The sequence below is a fragment of the Stegostoma tigrinum genome, chromosome 2, assembly GCF_030684315.1.
Source record: "Stegostoma tigrinum isolate sSteTig4 chromosome 2, sSteTig4.hap1, whole genome shotgun sequence".
NCBI classification, from domain to species: Eukaryota; Metazoa; Chordata; class Chondrichthyes; order Orectolobiformes; family Stegostomatidae; genus Stegostoma; species Stegostoma tigrinum.
The window spans coordinates 85,017,363-85,030,744 of record NC_081355.1 but is presented as its reverse complement, the minus strand read 5'-3'; the positions used below and the strand labels follow the sequence as shown (position 1 = coordinate 85,030,744).

General features: G+C 39.7%; 1 long non-coding RNA gene across 1 annotated transcript in view; it reads right to left on the bottom strand.

Moving 5' to 3' along the window:
• The window catches only part of LOC132206778 (uncharacterized), a 34,740-nt gene extending 27,552 nt beyond the window's left edge, over window positions 1-7,188 (bottom strand). Inside the window, exon 1 of the long non-coding RNA XR_009443150.1 lies at window positions 6,966-7,188. This is a non-coding gene — a long non-coding RNA (uncharacterized LOC132206778). The remainder of the gene's footprint in view (window positions 1-6,965) is intronic.
• Window positions 7,189-13,382: the final 6,194 nt, after the last annotated feature.

The following is a 13,382-nucleotide window of genomic DNA, read 5'->3' as shown; positions in this document are numbered from 1 at the left end:
TTCATTGTAATCAAGATTCCTAATTCCAGACTTCTTAAAAAATTCAAATTCATGGTGGGATTCAAACCCATGTCCCCAGAACATCAGCTTGGTTTCTGGGTTAGTTGCCCAGCAATAATGCCACTCAGCCATCACTACCCTAATATGTTCAGAAACATTCATTCCCTCCACCCCGACACTCAGTACCAGCAACTTGGGCCATCTACAAGATGCACTGAAGCTCTGGGATTCCCTTCCATACAGCATTGGAGATTTAACAGACCCCAAGGGCTGCAGCAGTTCAAGAAGGCAACTCACCTCCACCTTCACAACAGCCATCATAGATGGGGAGTAAATGTTGATCTAGTCAGTAATATCAACATCCCTTAATTAAATAAAACAAGACGTTTTCCCTTTTGCTGGTGCTTTCAGCACCAACCACAAGACCAGTGTGACAAAGGAAGCTCTGGTTCCTTGCCACTCTAAGACCTGTTCAATGTGAAGGAATGCCCATTTATCACTTTTATCCGATGTTATAGGATGTCATGGGGTCTGGAGTAAATATTGAAGCAAATCCCTCCCAATTATGAAGGTGCTGTAACAGTGCTGCCAGTCAGATAGGACATATCCTGGCATGGTAATGGAGGAAGTTGGGATATTAGCTGTAAGGAATGGTTCAGTGAGAACGGTTATGTCAGGCTGTTACTTTATCAGTCTGTGGAGCACTCTCCCAATTTTGTCATAAATCACCAGACATGAGTAAGGATTTGATCAAAGTGCTGTAGATTGGTACAAAGTTTATGATTACCGCTTGAAAGGCCATGGATCAGTAATATTTAGAATTTGATCATTTTTATTATTTTAGAAATGAGACTATAAGCTTTTATGAAGTGTTTTAATTGAAAATGTGACAATTATGCTTCATTAGGATGGCTATGAATTGGTGAGCTTTACTAGTACTAGAGGACATTAATGATAACCTCAGACCATAAGGCATAAGAGAAAATGTTAGCCAATCAGCCCATTAAGTCTGCTGTGCCATTAAATGAGATCATAGCTGATCTTATAATCCGAAACTCCATTTTCCTACTTTTCATAAACCGTGATTCCTATACTAAATAAACAAAAATGGTCTTAGCCTCAACAGCCCTCTGTCATAAAGAATTCCACAGATTCCTTACCACCTTTCTTAAACAGTGGCACCACATTAGCCAACCTTCAGTCTTCCAGCACTTCACCTGTTGCTATCGATAATACAAATATCTCAGCAAGGGTCCCAGCTATCACTTCCCTAGCTTCCACAGAGTTCTAGGGTCCACCAGATCAGGTCCTGGGCATTTACTTACCTTTATGTGTTTTAAGCCATCCAGCATCACCTTCTCTGAAATACAAACATATCGCAAAATGTTGCTGTTTATTTCCCCATGTTTTCTATCTTCCTGAGAGGGAAAATTGTTCCTCATCGAAACCTTATTCTAAGATTATGCCATCTGGTCCTAGACTGTCCCACAAGGGGAAATAACGCGTCTATATCTACCCTGCCAATTCACCTCAGAATCTTGTATGTTTTTAATATGGTCAACTCTCATTCTTCTAACTCTCAATGCGTACAGACCCAAACTGCACAACCTCTCCTCAGAATACAATCCTTCCCCACCTGATATCAGCCTACTGAACCTTCTCTGGACTGTCTTCAATGTAAGTATATTTTAGATAAGACGATGAAAACCCTTCACAGTATTTCAGCTGCAGTTGATTATAGTACCTTGCATAGTTTTGGCAAAACACCCCCTACTTTTTTTCATTCACTCATAGAATGTCACTGGATGGCCAGCATTTATTGCCCATCTCTGGTTGCCCTCGACAAGGTGATACTGAGTTACCTTATTGTTGCCATTTGTGCGCTATGGGTTGACCCAGAACCCACTGGGGATGGAATTCCAGGATTTTGACACAGCGACAGTGAAGGGACAGCAATATATTTCCAAGTCAGGATGGTGAATGGATTGGAGGGGATCTTGCAGATGGCGAGGTTCCTGAATACCTGCTGGCCTTGCCCTTCTCTATGGAGTAGGAGGAGTGTGGCATTTTTGGTGAGGGATAACATTACGGCTGTAATTAGGGAGCATATTCCTGGGGATACGTCCAGGGAAGTTATGTGGGTGGAACTAAGAAATAAGAAAGGGATAATCACCTTATTGGGACTCGAGTACATAACCCACAATTAATAGTGGGAAATTCAGGAATAAATTTGTAAGGTGATTTCAGTTATCTGTAAAAATAATAGGGTGGTTACGATGGGGGAATTTAACTTTCCGAACATAGACTGGGATCGCCATTGTGTTAAGAGTTTGAATAGAGAGGAATTTAATTGAGTGCAAGAAAATTTTCTGACTTGGTATGTGGATGTACCTACTAGAAAAGGTGCTAAACTTGACCTACTCTTGGGTAATAAGGCAGGAGAGGTGACTAAGGTATCAGTGGGTGAGCACTAGTGGCCACTGTATTGGTCTTAAAAAGTGAGAAAATGGGAGCCTAGAGACAGAATGTTCCTGTTAGGGTGAAGGGCAAGGCTGGTAGGCGTAGGGAATGCTGGATGACTTGAGAAATTGAGGCTTTGGTCAAGAAAAAGAAGGGAGTATATGTGACGTATAGACAGCAGAGATTGAATGAATCCCTAGAAGAGTACCCTTAAGAGTGAGATCAGGAGAGCAACAAGAGGACACGAGACAACTTTGGCAAATAGGTTTAAGGAGAATCCAAAGAGATTCTATAACTACATTAAGGAAATATGGGTAACTAGGGAGAAAATAGGGCCCCTTAAAGATCAGCAAGGCAATCTATGATGGGATGGAAGAAATACTAAAGAAGTGTTTATTGTGCAGTAGGATATGGAAGATAGAAAACATGGGGAAATAAACAGCAACATTTTGTGATATGTCTGTATTTCAGAGGAGGTGGTGCTGGATGGCTTAAAACACATAAAGGTAAGTAAATGCCCAGGACCTGATCCGGTGGACCCTAGAACTCTGTGGAAGCTAGGGAAGTGATTGCTGGGCCCCTTGCTGAGATATTTGTATTATCGATAGCAACAGGTGAAGCGTTGGAAGACTGAAGGTTGGCTAATTTGGTGCCACTGTTTAAGAAAGGTGGTAAGGAAAAGCCAGTAAATTATAGAGCCTGACATTAGTGGTGGGCAAGTTGTTGGAGGGAATTCTGAGGAACAAGATTTACATGTATTTGGAAAGGCAAGGACAGATTAGGGATAGTCAACATGGATTTGTGGATGGGAAATCATGTCTCACTATGTTTATTGAGTTTTTTGAAGAAGAAATGAAGAAGATTGATGAAGTCAGAGCAGTGGATGTGATCTATATGGACGTCAGAAAGATTTTCCGACTAGGTTCCTCATGGTAGACTAGTTTGCAAGGTTAGATCATCTGGAATACAGGGAGAATTGGCCATTTGGATACCGAACTGGCTTGAAGGTAGAAGACAGAGGGTGGTGGTAGAGGGTTGTTTTTCAGACTGGAGGCCTGTGACCGGCTGTGTGCCTCAAGGATCGGTGCTGGGACCATTGCTTTTTGTCATTTATATAAATGATATGGATGTGAACATAGGACGTATGGTTAGTAAGTTTGCAGATGACACCAAAATTGCAGATGTAGTGAAGAAGGTTACCGCAGAGTACAACTGGACCTTGATCAGATAGGCCAATGGGCAGATGAAATTTGATTTAGGCGAATAAGGTGCTGCATTTTGGAAAGGCAAATCAGGTCAGGACTTATACACTTCAAGTTAAGGCCGTGGGGAGTGTGCTGAACAGAGACCTTGGAGTGCAGGTTCATAGTTCCTTGAATGTGGGGTTGCGAGTAGATAGTGAAGAAATCATTTGGTCTGCTTGTCATTATTAGTAAGTGTATTGAGTTTAAGAATTAGGAGATCATGTTGCATCTATACAGGATGTTGGGTAGGTCACTTTTGGAAGGTGTTCATTTCTGGTCGCCTTGCTATGGGGAGGATGCTGTGAAATTTGAAATGGTTCAGAAAAAATTGCGGTTGGACGGCTTGATCTATAGGGAGATCTGAATAGGCTGGGCCTATTTTCCCTGGAGCATCAGAGGCTGAGGGGTGATCTTATGCAGGTTTATAAAATCATGAGGGGTGTGGGCAGGGTAAATAGACAAGGTATATTTCCCTGGAGTGGGGGAGACCAAAACTAGAGGCTTTAGATTTAAGGTGAGAGGAGAAAGATGTAAAATGGACTGAAGGGGCAACTTTGTCTCCAGAGGGTGGTGTGTGTATGGAATGAGCTGTCAGAGGTAATGGTGGAAGCTTGTACAGTTACAACATTTAAAAGCATCTGGAGGGGTATATGAATGGGAACAGGTAAGAGGAAATGGGCCAAATGCTGGCAAGTAGGACTAAATTAATTTAGGATATCTGGTTGGCAGGGGCAGGTTGAAACAAAGAGTCTGTTTCCATGCTGTACACTTCTATGACTCTAAATGGGTGTAGAAGGTGCTGTCTCAGGATCTTTACAACATTTCTGCTATGCGTCTCGTGGACAGTAGCAGCAGCACATACACAGTGTCAGTGGTGGAGGGAGTGAATGCTTGTGGATATGGTGCCAATCCAGCGGGCTGCTTTGTCCGAACGGTGTCAAGCTTCTTGAATGTTGTTGCAGATTCACCCATCCTGGCAATTCGGTTCCTTCCATCACACATCTGGCTTTTGCCCTTGTAGAGTTGGACAGTTTTTGGAGTCAGGAGGATTGTTACTCGCTGCAGTATTCCAAGCCTCTGACCTGCTCTTGTAATCAATGTGTTGAACAGATAGTAAGTATATTAAGAACTAAAACCAAGTAAAATAGTTTAAAAAAAGTGTATGTCAATTGTACTACCTTCATGAATGATTGAGCCCATGCTAACACACAACTTAAGTGGAATAGTACACAACACAAAATCTAAACTAAGATATAATTTAGAGGCCCTTGGCTGACTTTGAGGTTTAAGGTTTTAACCCGAGGCTAAGTTGATCCCATGGGCTCTTACTTTCCTGACCAATTTGCCATGATCACGTCGACCACATCAGAACCATTGTCTTCACTAACACTCCTGATTACGCTCACAAAGAAAATTTGATCAAATTTGTCAAACACAAACATCCCTTAAATTCATGCTGGCTAAACCTGATTATTCCATGTCTCTAAGTACAGATACATTCCATCCATCAGAATTCTTTCCAATAATTTCCCCACCAGTGATGTTAGAGTGATTGACCTGCATGATTTCTTGATCAATCCTTTCCACCAGTTTAACACTGGGACAATGTTAGCAGTCCTCCAGTCCTGTGGAATGTCATCTGTAGCCAAACAGGATTTGAAAATTACTGCCAAGGCCCCTGATACCTCTTTCCTTGTCTCCCACAGGAGCCTGGAATATATCTCATCCTAGCCTGTGGATTTATCCAATTTTAAAATGCTAAATTCACCAGGTCCTATCATCTCTATGCTAACTTCTACCAGAAAACTTCTTTTTCTCAATCCTATCCTTTATTGTCTCTTGACACCCAGGGCTGTCCAGTCTTGATCCCATAGTTTGTCTTTAGGGTCTGTACCTGCCCCGTACTCTAACTATTTCCTCCTTAAGTACCTCCCACTGCTCTGATAGAGTATTTTCTGCATGCAGCTGCTCACACTCCAACTGGATTAAGTCATATCTTGGTTAAAATTAGGCTTTCCCCAGTTTAGCACTTTCATTTCAGGCCCATCCCTTATCCATAACTATCCCAAATACAACCAAGTTACAGCCAGCTTTACCAGCAAATTGCCACTCTCACTCTACTTGTATCTTAGAATATGCCCTATCACACTATAGAATGTTTATCTCCAGCCTTAATCTATGTAATATATGGGGTGTTACCATTTCCTCCCGATATGACTTCATTATTCTCAGACATATCTGAAATGTAATGACATGTTTGATTCTTGATCTGTCAACAGCATGTTTGCACCTCTTGCTTGATCAGCATTGCAAAACACAGGCCACCCCACACCACCCCCCCCCCCTCCCGTCTTGTCTGAATACCTCATAACTAGGAATGCCAATCCTGCCCATCCCGCAGCCAAATTTCAATTAAAGTTACGATATCAGACTCTGTTAAAAGCAAAGTACTGCAGATGATGAAAATCTGAAGCATACACGGGGAATGCGAAAGAAACTCAGCAGGTCTGGCAGCACCAACGGACAGAGATAAGGAGTTAACATTGAATCTGGTATGTCTCTTCAGAACTAACAAGGCAGAATCTCAGGATAATGCTCTAGGGACATGGGTTCAAATCTGCCGTTGCAAATGTTTGTGCTTGAACTCAATTTAAAAAACTGGAATTTTTAAAAAATCTAACGACTGATTGTATGAAGACCTATTTGATTCTCAAGTCTCTATGAAGGAAAGAAATAAGCTCTCCTTATCTGATCTGGGCTACACGTGACTACAGACCCACAACGATGCAGGTTAATTGTCCTTTCTTGAGGTTGTATTGTTAAAAAATGCCAGCCTAGCCAGCAATGGCCAAATCCCATGAATGAGTAGAATAAAAACAATAAAATTGGCTTGGTCTAATTTCCTGGGAAAAGACAGAATGGAATCTGCAATGAAATGTGTTGGGTTATGAATGAGTTCGAAATAACGCCCCTGCTTACGTTATGAACTTTGCTGTATTGTCTCCCATATTTCTCACTATTGACTCACACCACTTAATAGAGCCGAAAATTTCATTCCACAGCTTCATTCTGATTCAAAATTCTTCAGATGCATTACACTTATTCTTAAAATGACTCAATACCACATATCAACGCGCTTTATTGTCTTATAGGTGTCTAATATTCATCGGAAAGACAGCCAGCAGCTAGTGACCTAACCAAAGCAGTCATTTGTTCAGATCAGAATCACAGCCCCCAGAAAAAGATTAAACAGTATCTTACCCGTGTGCCGGGTTTAAGAGATTAAAACCGTGAGCCCTCAGCCCGTGAGCCACAGCGGCGTGTTTTTAAATTGCTCGTTTAGTACAGGTTACACTTGTTTCTTTCACCTTGTCTGATCTCCTGAACTTTTTTCTACCCCAAGTATTTTTCTTTTCTCATTAATCTATTTTCCTTTTGTATAAACGTTTGCTTTTGCATATTTGCAGCAGTCCAACCTTCTCTGGTTGTGGATGTAATCCTTTGACTCAACAACAAAAATCTCAGCCCCCTGAGTCTACCGAGTGAGCGCTCTGAGGTAACTGAGGGAACTCACCCACATTCAAATTAAAGTGGCCATGTGATGATTATTGGCTTCGTAGCCTGAAATGAATTTGTTTCTTTGTTGTTGTAAGGTTTGTAATTGACTTGTGACCAAGAAAGTATCTCGTTTGAAAGCTGCTACCTTCAATAACTTCCTGGCCATCGCTGTCAGCAATAATCTTGAAATCCACCGACATTTACTCCACAGCCTTGAAGACTGTATCATCGAGCAACGTGATAGAACGCCACCAGGAGGAGCAGTGTACTGTCTAATGCTGCTCCAGTACAACAGGCTTAATGCCTTAATCTTTTCTGGGAAGTAATTTACATCGAAGTGGAGGATTGTGATCCTAGTGTCTTCATTTGGGAGCTCCACGTGGCAAACTATGCAGAACTCAGTTAGTGTTCAGTCGAATTAAATTGAATATCAACTCACTTCAATACTGAGAAATGATGGCTGTTCTTTCATTACAGGTGTAAAATAAAATTTGCTTTTCTAAAAATCTGAATTTACAATCAAGCTCCATATTTTCCAACATTATATGTGTGTTCCATTTTGTAACTTGCTATTTTTCCTTAACTAAGTATGATAATAAATTTTAAAAATATATAATAGGGGCAGGAGTAGATTATTTCGCTCTTTGAGCCTGCTCCACCATCAAACAACATCATGGCTGATCAGTTTGTGTTTGAATACCACATTCCTACATACTCCCAATAACCGTAACTCCCAAGCCTAACACAAATCTATTCTCTGTCTTAAAAATATTTCGTGACTCTGTCTCCATGATCTTCTAAGACAGAGTTCTGTCATGGTACAACCCACTCAGAAAAACAATCTCCTAATCTAAATTCCTAATTCCTAAATAGCCTGGGCTGACCTACAAGAGGTATTATCCATTCCATATCCACCTTTCCAAGGCTATTCAAGATCTTGGATACTTTAACCAAATCACCCCTCACTTTTTGATACCCAGGTGAAAATACACACAGTCTATTAGTTGTCGGCGAACCCACACCTTCCAAGTATCATTCTATTAAATCTAGGCATTCTACATGTTCAGAAATGTTTAACTTGTTGATATTAACTTATTCATACATTCAGTACATTTACAATTCAATCAAATTTATTTTTTCACACCTTGCAACATTAAATGATGGGCTTTCTAATCACAGTTTATAACAGGGAGTTATATTACACCAGGACAACAGTTATGAAATGTACGAATATTTATCAGATTTATTTTATTCTGAAGATGCTTTCTATTAACGTAAAGCAGCAGACCTTAAAGAATTTCAAGATTTTAAAGGGTGCCTAACCATTCAAAGTAACAGTGTAATTTTGTCAAAGACCTTAATGTTTTCCTTTCAGCACTGTTTGTGTTTTCTTCATATAACTCTGCTCTCAAGGTTAATTCCACTGAAATACAGGAAAAATGTTACATTTCTCTTGGTTTAGAATTTCACAATAGTTGTGAGAGGAATAAATAATTCAGGCGTTTGATATGTATGTGTCTGATATAGGTCATTGTGGAGAAAAGAAGAAATAAACAGTCCTTTAAAAGCTCATGATGCACAAGTCTGGCAGAAATATTTTTCTAATACATTCCACTTCTTAAATTTCTCCATTTTAAATAATTCAATGTTTTACATTTATGAAACAGGTTCTACTCAAATAATGTAAACTAAAGGAGTGAAATAGTAAATGGTCACTTGCCCATCAATCACTCAATAAACTATCTGATTCATGAACTTGCTTTAATTTCCTATGTACAACCATGTTAAACAAAGTTAATGCTGCTCAGATTAGTATAACAAAAACATCAACTGAAAATAACTCTACCTTCAGAATATTTTTGGAGGGTTAGATGTGGAGTGTATCTTCTCTTAACAAGGTGAAAGCACAAACATGGAAAAGTTGATGCCAGTCAAACAAGATTTTACAAAGTAGGAACTAGAGTACCGAAACTTCTTGCTAAAAATAATAAAGATTAAATATTTCTTTTCTTTAGATATTTACAAACTGCTTTCTTTGATTGTTTTTAACTAGTTTTATGCATTGAATGTAGCAATAACTTGCTTGATTTTCACCAGGCATCTGACAGAAAGGAATCAAAATGTCAAGGAAAATAAATATATCGCAGACCTCTGTACAGTCATTATTCTTAATGATTCTGTGACACAAATTATGTGTATTGTTTGACAAGAAATTGAGTTTAAGAAAATTCTGTCATGGTGTGGAAATATTTTAAGCTTCACACGATAACACATGCCCCAGCTAGCTTGAAAGTAAATGGTCCAGATTTCGGTCATTTAATTCCAAAGAAGCAACCAAAACTTCCATTTCAAAGGAAACATCTTCTGTTACATATTTAAATTGGTGTCTGAGTGGCAGCTTGATAATCAGGTAAGATAATGCCACTGACCAGCAATAAGCAGAAAAATGCATCAACCAAGTCTAAACTTTATAAGAGCGGCCACAGCTATCAGTAAGTTTCTATTTGATATACTTTGCCGGCATTTTGACAGGTAGTCAACCCTGATCTGAGCAGATTGTAGAATTGAATCACATTGATTCAACCGAGGTGTGTTGTGATAACGGGATTTATAATGGAACAAGAGTGGCACTGTGCACAAGCAAAGTACATTAAGTGGATTTCTGCTACAGATTGGCCATGTTCAGGTTTATTTCTGTAATTATTTCCAGCATGTCACAGAGTCATAGACAGACTCATAGGGTTTTACAGCCCCCAAACAAGCCCTTTGGTCAAACATGTACATGCCAACCAAGTTTCTCAAACTAATCTAGTCCTACTTGTCTGTGTTTGGCCCATATCATTCTGAACTTTTTGTGCACAAATCCAGATGTCTTTTAAATTTTGTAACTGTACCTGCATCGACCACTTCCTCTGGTAGCTCATTCCACATACAAACCATCCTCTGTCTGAAAAATGTTGCCCCCCCCCCCCCAGGTGTCTTTTAAATCTTTGTCCTCTCACCTTAAAAAAAAGCCTTCTGGTTTTGTAATGCCCCACCCTCAGAATATCTATGACCTTCATGTTTTTGTAAATCTCTGCAAGGTCACCCCTCAGCCTCTTCCACTCCAGTGACAAGAATTCCAGCCTATCCAATTATTCCTCATTACTCCTGTCCTGGTAACATCCTGGTAAACCTTTTCTGAACCCTCTCCAGTTTAATAATATCTTTTGTACAGCATGACGATCAGAACACTGTTCTCCAAAAGTGGCCTAACCAACATCCTGTACATCCTCAACATGATGCCCCAAATCCTATGGTAGATGAGTGCACTGAAACCACTGAATCATTCATTAAGTTACTGAAAGAAAAATACTAATTACTGGAAAGAAGTCATGTAGCATCCCTGTGAGAGCTCATGCTTTGTGTCCTGACAAAAAATTCCAAGCCTGAAAACATTATTCTTTCGACAGATGCTGTCTTACCCGCTGAGTGTCTGCAACTGTTTCTGTTTTTGTATCAGCTTTCCAGTATCTGCAGTATTTTTGGGTTTTTTTTGTCATTGAAAAGCTGCAGTTAGGTTCAAGGGAGCAAACAGAGTGAAGCCCAAAAAGACAAGTTACAAGTCATGATACCATTTAAGTAACCGATGTTGCGATAGGTTGTGTCATGAATAGAACTGTCAGAGTTTTTGTTATGCTTTTAGGATAAATTCACCAGATTATTGTTTGTAGAAGGAACTACTTGAGTGAAGTGAAACAAAAATATGGCAGGATTGTGTTTACTGTATTTTGGACAGTTTTTTTTTGCATGATGTCCACAGACAGCAGAATCCTGGCTAACTGTCAATGGGCAGTTGATTTCCAGAGAAGTGGATTCTGAAGATTGAACTCAAAATGTGATGTGATTAATGATTTCCAACATAAACAGACCATGTGGACAGCCCAATGACATTCGCAACACTTCAAAGTGAACTGTGTATTGGGCCCACATATTCCTACACATTGCGTCCCTGTTCAAAGGGTCACTTTACAGCACAGTAATTTGACATTTGGTCAGATGTTCAGATGGGCTCGGTCAGACCAGTGACTATATCTGCAAAAGAGATTAAATATATTAATGTCATCAAGAACCTTCTCTCCAAATCGATAGAATGTTTGCTGGCTGCTGGAAACCCTTTAGGTTACTGTCATCCTGCTAATTAATCTTATGATCAGGTGATGGGAGGAGCCCCTTCAGACAAAACTGGATTTGGGATTTTTGCTGGAGTTGAAACAGAAGCTTTGGATAGTCTTCAAAATAAAACTAAAGCTTCATGATGTATATCATTATCAATTTTGAGGATGGAATATGTTAATCACACAGTAATGAACTCTTTTTGAAAAGATATGCCCTCTATTTGTACCACAATGTTCGTTAACTCTGGTATTAGTTAGATAAACTCTGATGCACATAATGAGATTTCATCACATGACCTCTCACCTCCAATTACTTACAACATCTTGTGCTCACATTGTCTCAAATTTAAAATTCTCAGCCTCTGTTTCAATCCCCTCACAGGCTCCCACCCTCCATCTCTGCAACAACCTCAGCATTAACCGGCAGCCCAGCCAGTGCCCGGATCTTGTACATTCCTCCTGTTTGTCCCATCATTGTCAGTCCTGCATTACCATTCCAACCCGTGGTTTTGTTAAGTTTCTGATTAAACCTCTGGACATCACTCTCCTTCTTTAAGACCTTTGCTAAAAGCCAGATCTTTAATTAGTTCTGAAAACTTCATTGCTTTCTGTTGGCATTCAACTTTTCAGATGCAGCTCTGTGCAGCATCTCAGGGCACTTTTCTGTGAAAGACATTGAATAAATGCAAGTTTCTGGGATTGATGCAGAGAATTTTCCTCCATGACAAGCGTATTACCCCTGGGCACACCTGAAATTGCACTTGAAGTCGCAATGAAAACTCCAAGTGAGCTTAGAATGAAAAAGTGAATGATATGAGAACTTGAGATTCCACTAACAAATCAGTCTGAATTCAACCTGAAGTGAAACATCACCTGCAAGATTTCAATTCACAAAATATTGGAGTTATGAAGATTTTACCAATTTGGGAAGACATTGTTAGTTGTTGCCACCGATTAATTGTTTTACTCTCAGATAGGAAAGGAAAAGTGACACAAGCAGTTTCAGATAATCAGTTAAAACCATATGATCCAATAGTCAGGCAGTGTTTAAAGTGGATACCAATATTAATCATCTGCCTCTGTTATTTATGCATCAATTTGACATGCTAACAGTACAAATTAGCCAAATTTGTGATTAAATCAGGGAATATAATGCTCAGTCCTCCTTCCGGATTCCTCCTTTAGGAAATACTGGGTCAGCTGATTATACAGCGAGTGTGCATATTAAGCCACATGACACACTGTAACCAGTCACCACTCAGTAGGATCTGGGAAAGGATACTGAGAAATTCTCGCAGGAAATACAATGGTGGCTTCAGGTTTCAACTGAACAGACAATTCAACTAAACTGATGGCCTCCAGTAAGGAAGCGTTGTTTGTGTTGCTAAGCCATATCTTTATGTTAAGACCAGAAAACAATGGTAATCGGTCTCAGGTTTGACATTGGTCCGACTTCTTTAAGAAAGTATTCCATCTTTTGATTTTTGACATGGATTGGAATATCAGTTACTTACCCAGTAGGCTGCCTTCATTTACCTCTTGCTAATGGGATGAAATTGGACCTCACTGTTTTCAACTTTGCAGCTAGTGGTAGTTAGATATTTCAAATCTCCCAGCAAAGTTAGCTGCAACTCATTAAGCTATTAGGTCAGGGAATTAATTTGGGAAATGCTAAATAGACTGTGACAGGACTGATCAAGAGTGCATACCTAAAAGTAAATTAACAGATGATGTGGGAGGTTCTAAATATAATAAAAAGACAGAACTAAAGGCTCTGTACCAGCATACATATCACATTCAGAACAAGACAGATGCACTGACTATGTAATTAGAAATAAGTAAGTACTCACTGATAACCATTACAGAGACATGGCAGCAAGGTGGCATAGATTCCAGCTGGAATCATGAATTACACATGACATCTAGCAAGGACAGGAACCTGGGATAACATGGAGTGATGGGT